This window comes from Cavia porcellus, unplaced genomic scaffold, assembly GCF_034190915.1.
Source record: "Cavia porcellus strain 051 isolate PalLab524CR breed Dunkin Hartley unplaced genomic scaffold, mCavPor4.1 scaffold_2, whole genome shotgun sequence".
NCBI classification, from domain to species: Eukaryota; Metazoa; Chordata; class Mammalia; order Rodentia; family Caviidae; genus Cavia; species Cavia porcellus.
This window is the reverse complement of record NW_026947485.1, coordinates 44,468,256-44,484,410: the sequence shown is the minus strand read 5'-3', so window position 1 is coordinate 44,484,410 and position 16,155 is coordinate 44,468,256. Positions and strand designations below refer to the sequence as shown.

The 16,155-nt window shown below is 35.8% G+C and overlaps 1 long non-coding RNA gene across 1 annotated transcript; it reads right to left on the bottom strand.

Moving 5' to 3' along the window:
- Positions 1-1,742: 1,742 nt before the first annotated feature.
- LOC134472684 (uncharacterized) lies at positions 1,743-13,419 on the bottom strand. The gene is made up of 3 exons (XR_010042617.1): positions 13,311-13,419; positions 8,142-8,198; positions 1,743-7,572 (listed from the first exon to the last, which is right to left on the bottom strand). It is a non-coding gene; the product is annotated as an uncharacterized LOC134472684 (long non-coding RNA).
- Positions 13,420-16,155: the final 2,736 nt, after the last annotated feature.

Sequence of the window (16,155 nt, the reverse complement as noted above, 5' to 3'; positions counted from 1 at the left end):
TTTATTTTTCTACCCAAATTACCCATAATAGCACCTCTTTTGTGCTTTTTTTTTGGTGGCCTACTCATCAGTGTAATAGAACACAGAGAAAAATACATATATACCCTTGCATAAGATACACACACACACACACACACACACACACACACACACACTAAATATACATACATAGATAGGTAGGTAGATAGGTAGATAGATAGATAGATTCATGATGGGGTGGGTATATATATATATATATCTTCAGGAAATGGTCATAAAAAGTAAACTCCAAGGAATATTTCAAGATTTGAGACTAACTAGCCAAAAATGGATTGCGGGCTGGGGAGACAATGCAAAGATGTGCTTCCAAAGACTGAGCTGACCTGAAGCACCACTGTGCCTGCAGTCAGACTTTATCAGGCTCTTGCCTCTAGGCCTTAAGGACAGTATAAATGGTCCGTAAAAATCATATAGATCCAAAGATCTTTGAAATTCTAGCAGAATAAAAGAATAATGCACCACAGTCAAGAAGTTTGTGTTAGCAGCCTAAACATGACTCACTGAAACCACATTACTAGATTAATGAGGAAAATATGGTTGTAATAGAAATGAATGCTGAAAAGATATTTGATAATATTTAGTATCTATTCTTAATCAACTGCTAATCTTGGTTCTTTATTAATAGTACCTGTTATAAATAAAGATGTAACATTATACAGATACTGACAAATAATACGGATATTTTCACTCAAAAAGCAAATTGTATGCTTTTAATGAATACACAAGGAGGAAGGTAAACAGAGGGAAGTTTTTACCATAGGGGAGCTATAGACACGCGAGAACAGGGAAAAAGGAATGACACAGGAGGTCAGTCAGAGGAACAAGAGGAGAACATTTAGGGAGAGCAGCAGGGGCTCCCACTGGTGGCCTTTAGAGGCTGAGGACAGGCTCTTCATTGACTGTTGTCCTGGTCTCCACTAAAGTCTCCCACTATAGCTACACCTGAGGTGACCCTATGGGTATCATTTAAGTAAACTCATCTTTTATTTGGGGAAGGGGAGCCTCCTCATTTTTATTTCCTGATTATAAAATAAAATGGTCATTTTTAAAATGAAAAATCTGTAAGACAATGAATTATTATTTCTGTACATTAATTTGCACATAACACACGTACATAAAACATGCCATGCTTGTGGGAATTCATATAGCCATTTTTTTTTTACGTTGGTACTGGGGATCAAACTCACGACCATGCACTTGCAAAGCAGGAGCTTATGCCACTGAGTTAAATCCCCAGCCCCTCGCATAGCCATTTTGGTGAGCACCTTGGAAGTATGTGCTGCATCCCTAACTACAGGGAGTTTGTAATAAGAGTGAGAAAATAAACTACTATAATAAATGATACACATAGTGTGTGATTGAAAAAGATGAATGCTTTAAAAAAGGAAAACAGAATACGTTTAGGAGTAAGATTTGGTAAGAAAGAGGCAATTTAAGCTATACTTGGTAAAAATCTGAAAGAGACTTGAAGATGGGAAGTTGCCACATAAATATCTGATATAAATTCACATTAGATAAATTTCTATTGGTAATAGAAATCTCAGTCTTAAGAATACCTTCAGTACAGGTCTATCAAGCACGAGGTCTTGGGTTAGCTGCTCAGCACTGCTAAAAACAAAAGATAAGAAAAGTGTTTACACGGTCACTTTACTCTCTGCTGAGAAAGAAATACCTGACATTTCCAGTGTAAATGAAGACAGGTTTATTTTAATTCACAGTTTCAGAAATTTCAGTCTCTGGTTTGGTGGCTCCAGTGTAGACACATCACTTGGAAAGGCATGATGGAGGAGTGTCACTGAGCTCACTTGCATTCAAGGAACAGAGAACAGGAGAGGCACTGAAGACAAAGGGCCAGGGATCGGGTATTGTCCCCATGTTCACATGTCCATCATCCATCCAGCCATGTTTAGTGATGCGGTTTACTTAAGTAGGTGCCTCTCAAGTCAGTCAGATTCACCATGCAGATAGTGGAGAGCAAAGGAAAGTAGAAAAGAATTAAGATGTGTTATGTATACGAACCATCTCCCCACCTGAAGTATAATTATTGTGTTCAGCAAGCACATACTCATAGACACAGAACACATTAACCATTCAATATTTAAAGAAATATATGTAAATACGTAGTTAATATTGTTTTATAATAACTAAACATATTTTAATATCATTATGTGATTTGTCTTTACTTCACTGTATCTTAGGATACATTATTATGACAATAAGTATAAAAGTTCATCATACCCTATTAAGATTATGTAGTATTTGAACGAAAGAGTGCAGTGGAAGTTATTTATCCATGCCTCGGTTTTCAGTACTGTAAGGAGTGCTTTAAATACTTATTTTTTTGCCCACTGTGTTTTATTTTGTTTGTTTTGTTAGAAAAGAAAAAGTGGTGTCTCTATACCAAGGTGAAGCATAGTATTAAGCCTTATTAACAACTAATATGTACTTTATAAACAGATAGTACAATAATCCTGCTAGGATTTTATAGTTATGTTTGTGCAAACAAATTCTTTGTGCAAACAAATTCTTGACCCGGAGCATGTCCCTGTTGCAGATTGTGATGGCTACTGAAGTGCATTGACTGCACTTTAGTCCTTGCACAGGGACTCCATATGCTCCCTGCACATATTCTGGAGGTCACTTGACCACTATCAAGGAGGCACAGAGAAGAAGAGTCACATCTTACCTCTCTTCCCTTTAATACTGAGATATAAGGGCTGCTTAGTAACTGTTGATGGCCATGAACTTTGTATTATACTGCGTAAGTTTCTCTGAAATAACAATTGATCTTATGGACTATACATGATGGTTTTGTAAAGGACAAAAAAATAATTCCATCCTTCCAAATTAGTTTCTCCTCTTAATTTTCTCACATTGTTTTTCCTTCAACTGTTCTAAAGAACATCTGTTCTCCTGTGATAACTCCCACAATACTTTGATGTGAGTTTATTACTTGCATTCCTGCTGGTTTATAAACAAACATACAAAAGCTATTGCTTTACAAGGCTAGCAATAGATACTTCTTTCTATGCTGATTTTAAGAAAAATTACTATAAACATTTTAGAAAATACTTAGACAAAATGCAACATGGGATATTAACATCGAAGTGTTTGCTCTTTGTAATCATAAGTATAGGAATTCATTCTAAAGGAACAATTCAAAATATGCATATGTAAAGATACTTTTATAAATATATTTCCTGCCATTTATTTATATGGTTCCATACAAAAACTGGTAGTTTTTCCTAGAGTTCTCATAGTGAAAACAACTTTGTTATGGACTATAAAGCTGAATGGACTAGGATATAAGGGAGCATTCAAGTCAGAGGGCTGAAATCAAGGTGTCAGTAAGGTTGGTTCCACCTAATGACCCAGAAAGAATGTTTAATACCTGCATCTCATCTTAGCTTCTAGTTACAGGCTGCAATTCCTTATCTATAGACACCTTACCCAGTCCCTGCCTTCACCTTTACATGCTGTTTTCCCTGTATGAGGCTGGATTTTGTTTCTACTAGATGATCTGACTTTTGGTGCCATCATTAGAAATAATGTACTTGTCAATATCTATTACCATAAGAACCACTTCGTAAGAGCAATCTCCTCTTCAGTGCCTATACCACTCTAGGATATTGTTCAATAGCATGACATTTATTATTCCTTAGTGAAACCTCCAAACTCTTCAAGCAAGATTTGCCTAATTCACATATCCAAATAGGGCCTTTTGAGCACCAACCCATGGGTACCATCCAAGATATGAAAAGATGTCATTGTTGGGATACAAGTTTTAATCTTTCAAATGTGGTGAATTTTACTGCACTGTTACAGAATTCTAAGGAATTCTGCTTATGGAAAATGCCTCATATGTTCATGGAGTATTTTAATTTTAAGTAAGGGAACATTTCAACACAGAATGTAACTTTCATGGCTACTTGTGCCATTGATAAGAAGAAAAAAAAAGTTGCTTCTGGGAGTTCAGACTAAAGTATCCATCAATTTGAAAAGGAAATAAGTAAAAGAAAATGCAATATGAAAAGTCATCATCTTAGTTATTACAACAAAAATACCAGTTTTTCACTTATCCATCATAGAAAAACTTTAAACAATACAATGAAACATCCTTTTAGCACAAACATCAGTCATAAATGAGGTTACATCATTTATATGCTTGTCCAAAGAGGCAATTTAGAACTACTGCCACAAGTTCTAGTTGTTTACAGAATGATAATCATAAAGTGAAGTGATGATTATGTGCTTGGAAATAAGTTTGCCCAGGACTGCCAGGAGGTGAAGGACAACGCTAACAGTACTTCTACACCATTAACTTGATAACAGAATTGTCAATATAGCTGCCAAGCACCAATTTGCTAAGCATCACTGAACACCAGCTATAGCATATCAATAAGGATTATTTTAAGAAAATAAACTATCTCTAATACATTTTCTATTTTTCTACATATCTGTGCCTTCTCTGAATATCTTAAAGTAGAAACTCAATATTCACCAAAAAATAAAATAGACTAGTAAAAACTGTATTATAAGCTCACAACAAGAAATATATGCTTAAAATGGGATTTATTTTTCCTTATTGCTGTTGGAATGAGCACTTAATTTTCTCCATAAAATGAAATGAAACTTTGAGGAAATTTATGGCTGCTGAGAGAGCAGTTTCTCACATGCCAAGCCATGTTAGCAAAGTTGGGAATAAATCATCAAATAAATCTAACCAGCACTACAATTCACCCCACAAGACAATATTTAACTTTCTACACGCAAGAGACAATTGCATGACACCTGTCATTAATGAAGTCGCTGAAATCTGTGAAGTGATAGCCTTAAATCACTGGTAATAGCATTCCTCCTCTTATTTTTTCTCTCATTAGTGTTTTTTTTTAAACTTTTGCTTGTCCTTTTCTCACTGCTGCTGCTCTAAAAAATATCTTTGTTCTGGGGCTGTAAGATCTGTGCAGCGACTCTCTTGCCCCCAGCTTTCTTCTCTTCTCATTTCCTGGCCCTGATATTCGTGCTGCTTCCTGGAAGCCTCTCTAAATGACAATCATGGAAGTCACAGACTTGCCCTCCTTCTTTCTCGATGCTCGATAGGGGATGTATTAAATGGTATTATCCATTTGTTCTGAAAACAATGATTTGTTCTGAAAACAATGATGTCTTCCTAAAAATAACTTACAATTTTATTCTTTTCATTGAACATATTTTGAGGTTTTCATGCAAATGCACTGAAAAATATTTGGCTAAAATTTCAAACTTGAAAGTTATGAAATGAATTGTCTTGGTAACTTCTAATAAATATTATACTATTGATTGGGAAGAGATTTGTGGCAAATTATGTGTCAAAATACAAATATTAATATATTAAATTTCATGGCCAGTTAAAGTAAAATCCTCATATAAGAGCAAAAGGTAGTATTCAATACCTCTTTTGGAGTGCCTTCTTTATGACTGAAACTTCACATTAGTTATTTAAGGAACATACCACCTATGATATGTATTGGTGTCTCAGTTATACAGTTAAGCACAATCAGTCTTGGAGAAATTATGTTACTTGCCAAAATTCCACTGTTCTGCTCAGCCTCAAACATAAAACCCATTTTATTAGATTCCCATTATTTCATAATATATTAGGCTAACTTGAAGGACATGATTTTATTTTCATAGAACATAACTCATTAATTAAGGAAATACTTTGTAACAATATTTTACTATTATTTTTATTTCACTGTTACATTTCTTACTAGTAAATGACAGTAGAATTGCCATCCTTTAGGAAATATGTACTTCTTTTTCCTTTGTGCTGCTTAAATCAGTCCGTGTACAGCTTATGTATTTCAGGGAAGGCTAAACTCTCCTTAACTGCAGGTACCGACAAATGTTCTTTGCCTACATGTGTCCAGTTCAATACAAGGCACATCCAAATTGAGACTTTCCTGAGACACTGTGGTGTTGACTTTGACTGTGAGCAGATGCTGCTGAGGAAAAAAATATGACTGAGATCCTAAGCATTTGTCCTTAAAATGAAAACAATAGCTGTTTTTCATTTTTGTTTTTGCTTTTGTTTTCTAGTGATTTGACTTGTCACAGTGCAGTCATATGAAAGAGAAGTCAGGTTAATTATCTCTTTCTCGTATATGTACTTCTGGGAATACTAGTTAAGCAATAGGACTTAGTAAAGTCATTTTTCTTAACTACCTACCTCAAAGAATTATTGCAAAAGAAGGAAAGTGTTTTGAAAGTACTGAGGCGTGAGTGAAGGTGTGTACAGAGAAAAAGTGACAAGACTCTGGATAACTTGCAGGCAGACTCTGTTGTTGACTAGATTCCTTTATATGCATTGTCCACAAAGTCCAGAAAGATTCAGAAGGTTAAATTCAGCTAAGAGAGGAATACACATACTGTTTTCCTTAGAAGAATCCTGAACCCCTTAACATCTTAGAACTTGCTTTATTAATCTTAGCATTGCCAGGGTCCAGCACAGAATCAAATCAAACCATAGTAAGTACTTTAAACATGGAACTATATATGCAGATATAACATAAGGCATATTCCACATATGTTATTATAACTTGTGTGTGCTAGTTGTTTGATTCTTTCAATGCTGAAATGCTTGATTTTGTATTCCATATTATATTTGGAAAAACTGAGGCACTTGAGAGTTTAAATAATCTCCCCAAATCCCATAACTAGTACTGAGCTCACATACTTAGAACCCAAGATTCTCTTACACCAGAGTTTTTGTTCCTAATCACTGTGTTATTCCTGACTTATAAAGTCCCATGAGATAGTATCCTCTTAAGAAACAAAATGGTACTTATTCATTTCCTTATTGTTCTGTGAACTCATGAACTCTTTCAGGAAGGACTTGAGGGCTACTCACTTTTAAATCTACTTCAGAAAATACCTGAACATTCCAGAATTGTTATAGTTGAATAAATATATCAAACAAAATCTCCACCACAGAGTAAAGGTTACCATACTGGCAACTTTCCCAGCACCTCTGAAACATGATTAATAATTACACCCATGTCTGAATTTGCAGACACAAAAGAAGTCATTCATTCAAACACTTCATGACTAAAGTCCTCTAAGAAGGGAAAAAACAAGAACAGTTCTATAGTGAGGGCCTAGACCAGAGCAAGAAGCCCTGATGTCCTTAGGGAAAAATCTACAGCATAATGGAAGGAAGGCACATCTTCTCAGGGTCAGGCTGAATGTGGCAACACTGCAAATAACATGTTTGGAGAACATAACAATAGCTGTCAGTTCAGAAATTACTGACAATTGTAATATATGGGAGATATTTTCCAGTGTGAGTTTTTTCATCACCTCATATTAGCAGATTGATTATTAGCTTATCAAGTTAGTCAGGTGGCATCTGTGGTATAACATTCAAGATGGAAATTGTTTAGCAGATGAGCAGAGAAAATACAAACATCACAAAAATAATAGCTTTAGAATATCCAGAAGGCTGATGGGAAGAGGTGGCTTGCAGAACTTCACCAGTCTCTGGTGCAGGGGAACCTGAAAAGATATCACACTATTACTTTAAGAGTGAGTCATTAAGATTAGTTGTAACATACATAGTAGATAAAACTTTTAAGTAGGCAAAGAACTGCTTTTTTTTCTATAGATTCTGTAACTAAGACTCAAGCCCTGAAAAAGTGGCTGGGCTTGAATCTCAGTTTTCTCACCTATAAAACAGAAGGGGACTGGAAAAGAAGATTCCTAAGGTTCCATTTGGCTCACACAAGCTGAAGGATCAATGGAAGCATATCAAAGCTAACATCAGCCTTAACCATTCAGCAGACAAAAAAGAAGAAAGTGGTGGGTTTGCCTATAACTTGCAGTGCCTTCAAAGACAGGAAGTCCAATCCAGTTCTAATCCAGTCCCTCACTCCCTGTGTCTATCAGTAATCATGAAGCAAAAAGTGCCCAGAACCAAAGTTAAGCACCCAATAGAGAGACAGACCAACAGACACTGAAAAATCTTTTCAAAGGAGGAACTAAGAAAAGAAAAAAAGGAATTGTTAATGATAACAGTAACTTTAGAAGTCTCCCAAACTATTAAAAACCAAACATTGCAACCTTACCTCCCCTTGAAAACCAGCTCTCAAGTGTTCAGTTCTCTGTCACAGTGGGGTTTGTCCCTGCATCAAACGGACAAACACAGTGAAAATTTATTTTATGGAGTTTCCAAAAGTTCTCTAAATGCAAGCCCATCTTTTCTTTTGAAAGAGTGGTAAATCTGAGAAGAAAACAAGTCACAGACACAGAAGGAATCTAGACTCAAAGTCTATTTATTTACAAATATGTACTGCTCCTACACCATATGGTTTGAACAAAGACATCAAAAAACGAAAACAACAGCAGGTCTCCAGCTTAGCTGCCATAGAGATAGCTCGGTTTCCAGGTCTGGACTATTCTCAGAGAAACATCCACTCACAGTCTGTTCAATCCCAGCACTTCTGTTTTTGCAAATGTGTCTACAAGTATCAAATTCCATCTTCTTTCTTTTCCTTATGGAGGAATTAAGTTGCATACCAATTTTTGTTTCAAAAATGACTTTTCCCTGTACAGAAGTCCTCTCATTCAAGATTAATATGCATGACTACTCAAATACTGTTTTAAATGACATGTCACAATGGTAGCACAAGTAGTGCCCTCAGCCACAGAGTGTGCTGTGCTTCTCAGGCCTGTGCACTTCCTGTCTGTCCCTCTCTTTTCTCCCTCTCAGCTGTTCTGGGAACTTTTGCTGAGTGTCCTCTTCTTTCATCTTCTCTCCAATGCTGCTGAGGGTCTATCTCTTTTCCTGTAATTTACTCTAGCCCATGTACATTTTGTAAACACATCCATTTGTGTTTTACCCTCTAACCTATAGTAGTGAATTGAGTGTAACAAAAGTCTTGCCAACAAGTTATGTATTATGTATTATGTTATAGATAGCAAGGGAGATGGTAATATTAATTGCATTTGAAATCAAATAATATAAATATAATAAAATCCTGTGTTAATATATGGGAGCATTTCTTTTACTGACTCTGAACTTTATTTTTCTTTATAAACTAAGAATAATTACTTGAGATGTGAGCACTTACTAAGTCAAATATTGTGCAAAACACTTACATGCATTGTCTTACCTAACCCTCACAACTGTCCTACAAAGTATACTGGACTAATGCTCCATTCAGTATTCAGTGTACTTTAAATTAGGAATTAAGACAGATACCAAGCAATTTGTCAATATTCATGGTTTCAGGCATTATTCATCATAATTTAGCATGAAATCTCACCTTGTATGATCAAGTTTATAAGGATCAACTAAGATGACAATGTAAGAATATTGTATAGGTTAGGAAGTGTGCTATAAGTGGAAGCCATAGTCTCAAATAGAACTTTAAATTAAAGAAGTTACAGAGTGTAAGCATGATTTAGTGGTGAAAAAACTTAAAGGTCCAGAATTAAACCTACACATGTCCTAGTTTGGAGAAGAAGAATTTGGCATTCCAGGAGGAAAAAAACACTATACAAGAAGTATAATTGTATAATAAAATGTATATGTAGATAGTGAAGATAAAGGTCTCTCACAGCAAGGAGGCTCAGAAATGAAGAAAACTGGAATAAGAAAATATTGAATTTAATAATCACGTTTTCTCTTTTTTTCTTAGTTTTCTATATTACTATCATCAGTTCTTTCCCAATTTTCCAACAAAATAAACAGACAATATTTTTTGGTAGTACAAGGGATTGAATCCAAAGCCTTCTCACTAGGACATAGCCTCAGCCTTTTATAAATTTTCATTTTGAGATATGGTCTCACTACATTCCCAAGTGAGGTTCCAATTTATGATTCTCCTGCTTCAGCCTCCAAGAGTCCTGGCATTACAGACCTACACCACCACACCTGGCTAATGCATCTTAATGCTATTTTCCCAACCATGGAAGAAAATTTGTGCTGGACAGGTTAAATAGACAAAGAAGAATTCCCTCAAGGGTATAGCAATAGTATTGAAAGATCAAATTTTTCTCCTTTAAATCAAAAGCAAAAGAGTGTTTAAGCACTGGAGTGAGCTGGTAGATTAATAGTAGAGGGCTAGAGTGGTAGTTGAATGTTATCCATGTGATTAGGTCATCTGTATTTGCTAGCTAGTGCTTATCAAAGTCAGTCCTTGATTCCACAGGGACAGGATGATCACAGCTCCATTTTTCTTCATGATTAAATTTTGAAGAGATGGCTGTGGATCATTAAGAAAGACATTCCTGGATTGTAAAATTTTCAAGAACTTGGGAGATGACTTGCATCTCAAAAGACCAGAGGAAAAGAATCTATAATTGCAAGTTTCTAAAGGTAAATGTTCTAGCCATCAAAAGGCTTGCTTTTTGCAGACAGTCAGTGAGGACAGGGAGACACAACCAGGGCAGCCCCTGTGTACCGACCACCACCATCAGAAAGCTTGTTTCTTGCAGACAGCCAGTGTGGGTGTGGAGACGCAGCCAGATAAGCCATGTGCACTCACAGGCTGTCATTAAAGACCCTTGCTTCCTTTAGACAATCAGAGCCCACTGGGAGAATCAGCCAAACACACCCATCGGTGCTTGACACCATCGAGGGATTCCCAGTGTAGACACACAGGCTGAGAGAAGAAACAGCCCCACCATCACACACCCCTTGCTAGGGAGGAAGCTTCAGTGTAGCTATACGAGTCTGGAGAAGCCTGCTTCATGCCTACTACTTCCATGGGGATCTGGGTTCAGAGAAATATAGGTGCCTGATCCATTGCCCTATACCACAGAGAAGCAGCCAATGTGGGAAGTGTCTGGGACTCCATAACTGACTTGTTGGGAGGAATCCAGGAGAATGTCAAGATAAAGGAGCAAAAGGCAATCTCAGACCTCCAACCCACACAGAACAAGTCTGGATGTAGACATGGAAGAAAATAGAAGCCACACACCTGAAATTTCTAAAAGGATAGCAACTGAAATAAAGAAACAACTTCATGAGACTATAATCAGATCAGAAATAATGTCTCACAGGTAAAAGAAGGAATCACATACATAATGAAAGAATTGCTGAGCATATCAAAAGAAGACAGAGATTTAAAAAAAGAAAAGCATAGGAAAATGATTGAATGAACAATATAGGAAGGAATTACAATGCATGAAACAGATTCAATGAGATATCCAGGAAATTAAAAAGTCAATCAAAAGCTGGCAAAACTGCTTGAAAGAAACTGAAGATATTCAGATATTGAACACAGGATTGCAGCTAGTAATCATGAAAGGAAAGATCTCTAAGAAATAACAAAGGGGCTGGGGGTTTAGCTCAGTGGCATAACCACTTGCCTGGCAAGCACGAAGTCATGAGTTTGATGCCTGGTAGCAAAAACAAAAACAACCAAACAAACAAAAAACCAAGGAACTAGGAAATAATGATTCAATGGCTGCAAGATGACACACACACTTACAAAAACTAATTTAAGAATGTTAGATATCAGCAAAGAAGCAAGGGTCAACACAAATGAAATAAAAAGACTGTTTACAAAAGTAATACCAGAGAACTTCCTAAACATGGGAAAAGGATCTGACACGCTGATAAGTGAGGCATATAAGATTCCAACTAGCCATAACCAAGGTAAATCTACACCCAGACATATGATAATGCAGATCCCAGAAATCCAGCACAAGAACAGAACATTAAAGCCCGTTAGAGAAAAAAAAAAAAAAAAAGAAAACCAATCAGAATCACGGCAGACTTGTCAACACAAACAATTAAGTCAAGAAGAATTTAGAGAGAAGTGTTTCAAATCCTGAAAGAAAACAGCATTCAACCAAGATTGATGTACCCTGAAAAACTATCTTTCAAAAGTGATTAAAAATAAAACAAAAAGAACAACTGAAGGAATTCATGACCACCAAACTAACCCTACAGAGAGTACTAAAGGATAATCTAGAGAGAGCTAAAGGTGATCATGGTTCCAGGAAGAGCAACAGAGGAGGGTTGCCAAACAGGAGAGATAACTGAACAAAGAAGAAAAGTGGAGGGTCAACAGCAGGAAGATAGCATGGCAGAGATGAACCAATGCACGCCAGTTGTAATCATTAATGTAGACGGCCTCAATTCAGCAATAAAAAGAAACACAGGGAGAGTGGATCAAGAAACAAGATGCATCGGTGTGTATCCTGTATATAGGATGCACATTTAACTCAGATGGAAATTCATAGACTGAAAATCAAAGAAGAGAAAACAATTGTTCCACGTGACAGGAGACCAGAAAAAAACAATGATAATTTGCCCATTAACTGCAAAATGGAAAAGAAAGATATTTCCATTCAATGGAAAACTACCAAGCTATAAAATTGGATAATCTCAAGGCTCTTGTAAGTAAATGGACGCAACTGGAGGTCATGCTCATGAGTGAAATAGCTTGGACTCATATGTGTGAACACCGAGTTATCTCCCTTGTATAAAAACAGAAGGAATTAGTGGGACCCAAAAAGCATAATAGATATTATGAAAATGATAGGGGAGGAAATGCCTAAAAAGGAAAAGCAGTAACCACTGTTACTTTCCTATTATCCTGTTTGGAATTCTCATATCATTTTCATAATTTTGTTAGATTTGGTTTTATTCTTCTTATTTTGTTAGATTTTACTGTGTCTGATGGTATGGACAGCTAATTTGAAAATAATGGGATATATTATGATAACCATTGTTCATTTCCTATTATCTTGTTTTGAAGTCCTAGAATCCTTTCATTCTTCTGTTTTGATTGATTTTATTCTGTTTTGTTTGTTTGATTTTATTATGTGTGATGGTAGCCATTGTTCATTTCCTATTATCTTGTTTTGAAGTCTTGTAATGTTTCCTTCTTACTTTGATTGTTTTTTTCTACTTTGGTTTGATTTTTATTATGTGTGATGTATGGGCAGCTATTTTGAAGAAAACAAGAGACATTATGGTAGCTATTGTTGATTTCCTATCGTCTTGTTTTGAAGTCCTGTATCATTTGCATTGCTCTGATCTGATTTGCATTATTCTGTTTTGCTTTGTTTCATTCTCTTTAAAATATAAGTAGATAGATAGATAGATATAGATATAGATAGTTAAAAGTAAATGTTCTAACAAAAGGCAGATCAGAGAGCTATAATCAGAAAGAAACCTGTCTAAGATTTAATTATACAGGGTGAGGGGCTGTTAAGGCTGTCTTTCTTAATATATATAAGCATGGTAGATAATTGTACCCTTTTTTCCCTAAACATACTCATTCTGAATCCATTCCTCTTCGAGTCTTGACTGGTTGTTCTCCAGGCATGATGCTTAGCTGTCATTCTGGGACTCTCTTTCCACCTCTTCACTTACCTGAAAACACTGAGAGTAGAATATATAGTCTTCAACAACATCCCAAAACATGATACATAAAAATAAAATACTAAGACTTTATGTATCTGAAAATATATCTGCATTTATTCTCACTCTTGAGAAATCTTCTGGGCTAGGTATAGAAATCTAAGTTAAACAACATTTTGCCTTCAAAATTTTGAAGGTGCTTTTTACAGTCTGCTAATTTACATTGTGGTTATTTAGAAGTCTAATCACTTGGCCCTTAATTCCTTGAATGTCACACATTTTTCTAAAAGCTTTTCATAGTTTATTGAGGAAGTTGTAAAAAAGTATTATAAACTGGGTGTCTTATAACCAACAGAAATTTACTTTTTACAATTCTAGAGGCTAGGAAGTTCAAGATCCAACACCAGAAAATTAAGTGCCTTGTGAGGTTTCATTTTCTGAAAGCTATATTCTTCCTTTAACCTGATGTAATTGAAAGAAAGGTTCCTCCTTACAGGGGCAATAACCCTACTCATTAGGGTTCCACACTTAGGATCCCTTCTCTCCCAAAGGCCCTCCCTCCAAGTTCTATTGCATTAAGATTAGTATTTTAATATAAGAATTTGGGGTGTGGTGCAACTCAGTCATAGCAAAGTTTTCAGGGTATCTCCATGGTTGCTGGTGGCTTAAAACTGTGCTCATTACATTGATTTCTTGGTGATCCTGTCATTCTAAAACCGCATGTTCTTCAGGGATGCAGATATTATTGAATTAACATTGAGAAATTTCACCCCTCTTTTCTTTGCTCTTTATTTGTAAACAATTATGATGTTAGGTTTCATAGACTTGTCATCTAATTTTCTCTCCTACCTTATATTTCTTTACTTTTTACATTGTTTTCTCAAATGATTTTCCCCACTGTAGCATCTTATTGCTTAAAACTTAATTTTTATGTTTTTATCTCCAAAAACTCAAGAATTGTATTACTTCTTTTAAGATATTCTGCTTTTTAAAGAATCAAATGTCTGAAGGTATGGATTTAAACATTACATTTGACACTCTCCTTCATTTTTGTTGTTCTCTTGATTTCTTGTTGACTGATTATTTGCTTGGATTGTCTTTCTTATTGGAGATTTTCCAAACTGTCAGGCAATTTTGTCTGTAAGGATTTTAAAGAACGTGGCACTAGAGCATTATTTCGAAATTTGCTGTATGAGAATTCTTAAAGAATATTAAAAATAGAGCACAGAGATTTTTTTGCATGGTCTCCAAATGGCAGTATCTTGGCTGGATGCACTGCCCCTACCAGGGCTTTCCCTCGCCCTCTTCAGAATTTCTGTGCCCTGAGAACAATGCTTGGGCTCCTTGATCAGCTTGACTAGGGGTGGGAGGCAGGCACTCTTAAGGATCCTGGGGAACTAAAGGAGAGAGAAGTCAGAATACTTTTTCCTGATTCCTTCTCTGTATCAGTACAGGATGTTAAGCAGTATTTGTTACTCTGCATACCTCAGGGCTTTTTTTTTTTTTTTTTTTTTTGAAATTAGTATATGTCTGCAATACATAATTATTACTTTCCGTTTAGGAGATGGGTTCAGAGAGAAATGGCCACATCCTGATCATTTTTACCATCGCACATTCTCTCTTCTCTCTTTAATTTGCTGGTTCCTGTCACCTTTCCTTACCCTTCATACCTGGACATGCAATGACTTCCTATTCTTGCTGGCTAATTGGAGACTCACCATGCCTTATTTGTTCACTCCCTCCACTAGCAACACTTCATTTGAATCATCGAGGATGAATCTATTTTCTTGTCAGGACTGTACCCAGTGTTCCTTTTCCAGCTTGTTTCATTTTCTATGTGAAGAATCCCATAGTAGTTTTCTAAGGAATTAGGATATCGTATGTCTAACTATGAGTGCTCCTGAGGCAATTGTCATTGGGATAGTGGTTTGCTACTAGTAGCTTATGATCACAGACAGTTTGCTTGGAATGTCTTTAAATTCAAAATGGCTAATGGCATTTGGCAAGATTTTTACTTTTCTGGTACTGGGGATTGAACCCGTGGACAGCACACTGAGCTACAACCCTGCTCCCTTTTATTTTTTATCTTGAGGCATAGTCTAATTGAGTCACCAAGTTCCTCAGACTAGGCTCAAATTTCAGACCCTTTTGCCTAGGTCCCTCAGAGTGATTATAGGCATGTCCACTAGGTCTAGCCAAAATATTTCTAATGGCCATTTACTCCATTCTATGTTGTAACAAAAAAAAAAAAAAAAAAGGGTGTATTTCTCTGATCTTCCTGTTTGCTCTTTCAAGTATTCCTTAAAAAAAAAAAAACATAGTCATCTGAATTTCATTAAAATGAAGTTACCAAAATCTAAGATTCTTCAAGATTTTTTGATGTCTCCTTAAAAGAAAGAAAAATCCGCTACATTTTAATTTTTGTTTGTTTCTATGCATCTTGTAGACATAAAATAGAGAAAGATTTTAGAAATGCAGTGATTTTCCATTGTTTAGGAATAATAATGCAGCTGATAGTTCTATTTGGCCCTTTCACCATCACTTTCATCCCAGACAAGTTTAGTTAGCATATCATTTGCATGTTGGCAAGACAGTTACTTTAATTTGCAATAATAAAGAAAAAAAGACAGAACCCAAACAGGAAATAGAACACCTTTTTAATAACTGATGCATTAAATGAGGAACAGTTTTCTTTCACGAGAATATATTACTTGACCTTCTGCAAAGATAGGTTCATTGGATTTAATTTTGAAGAACTG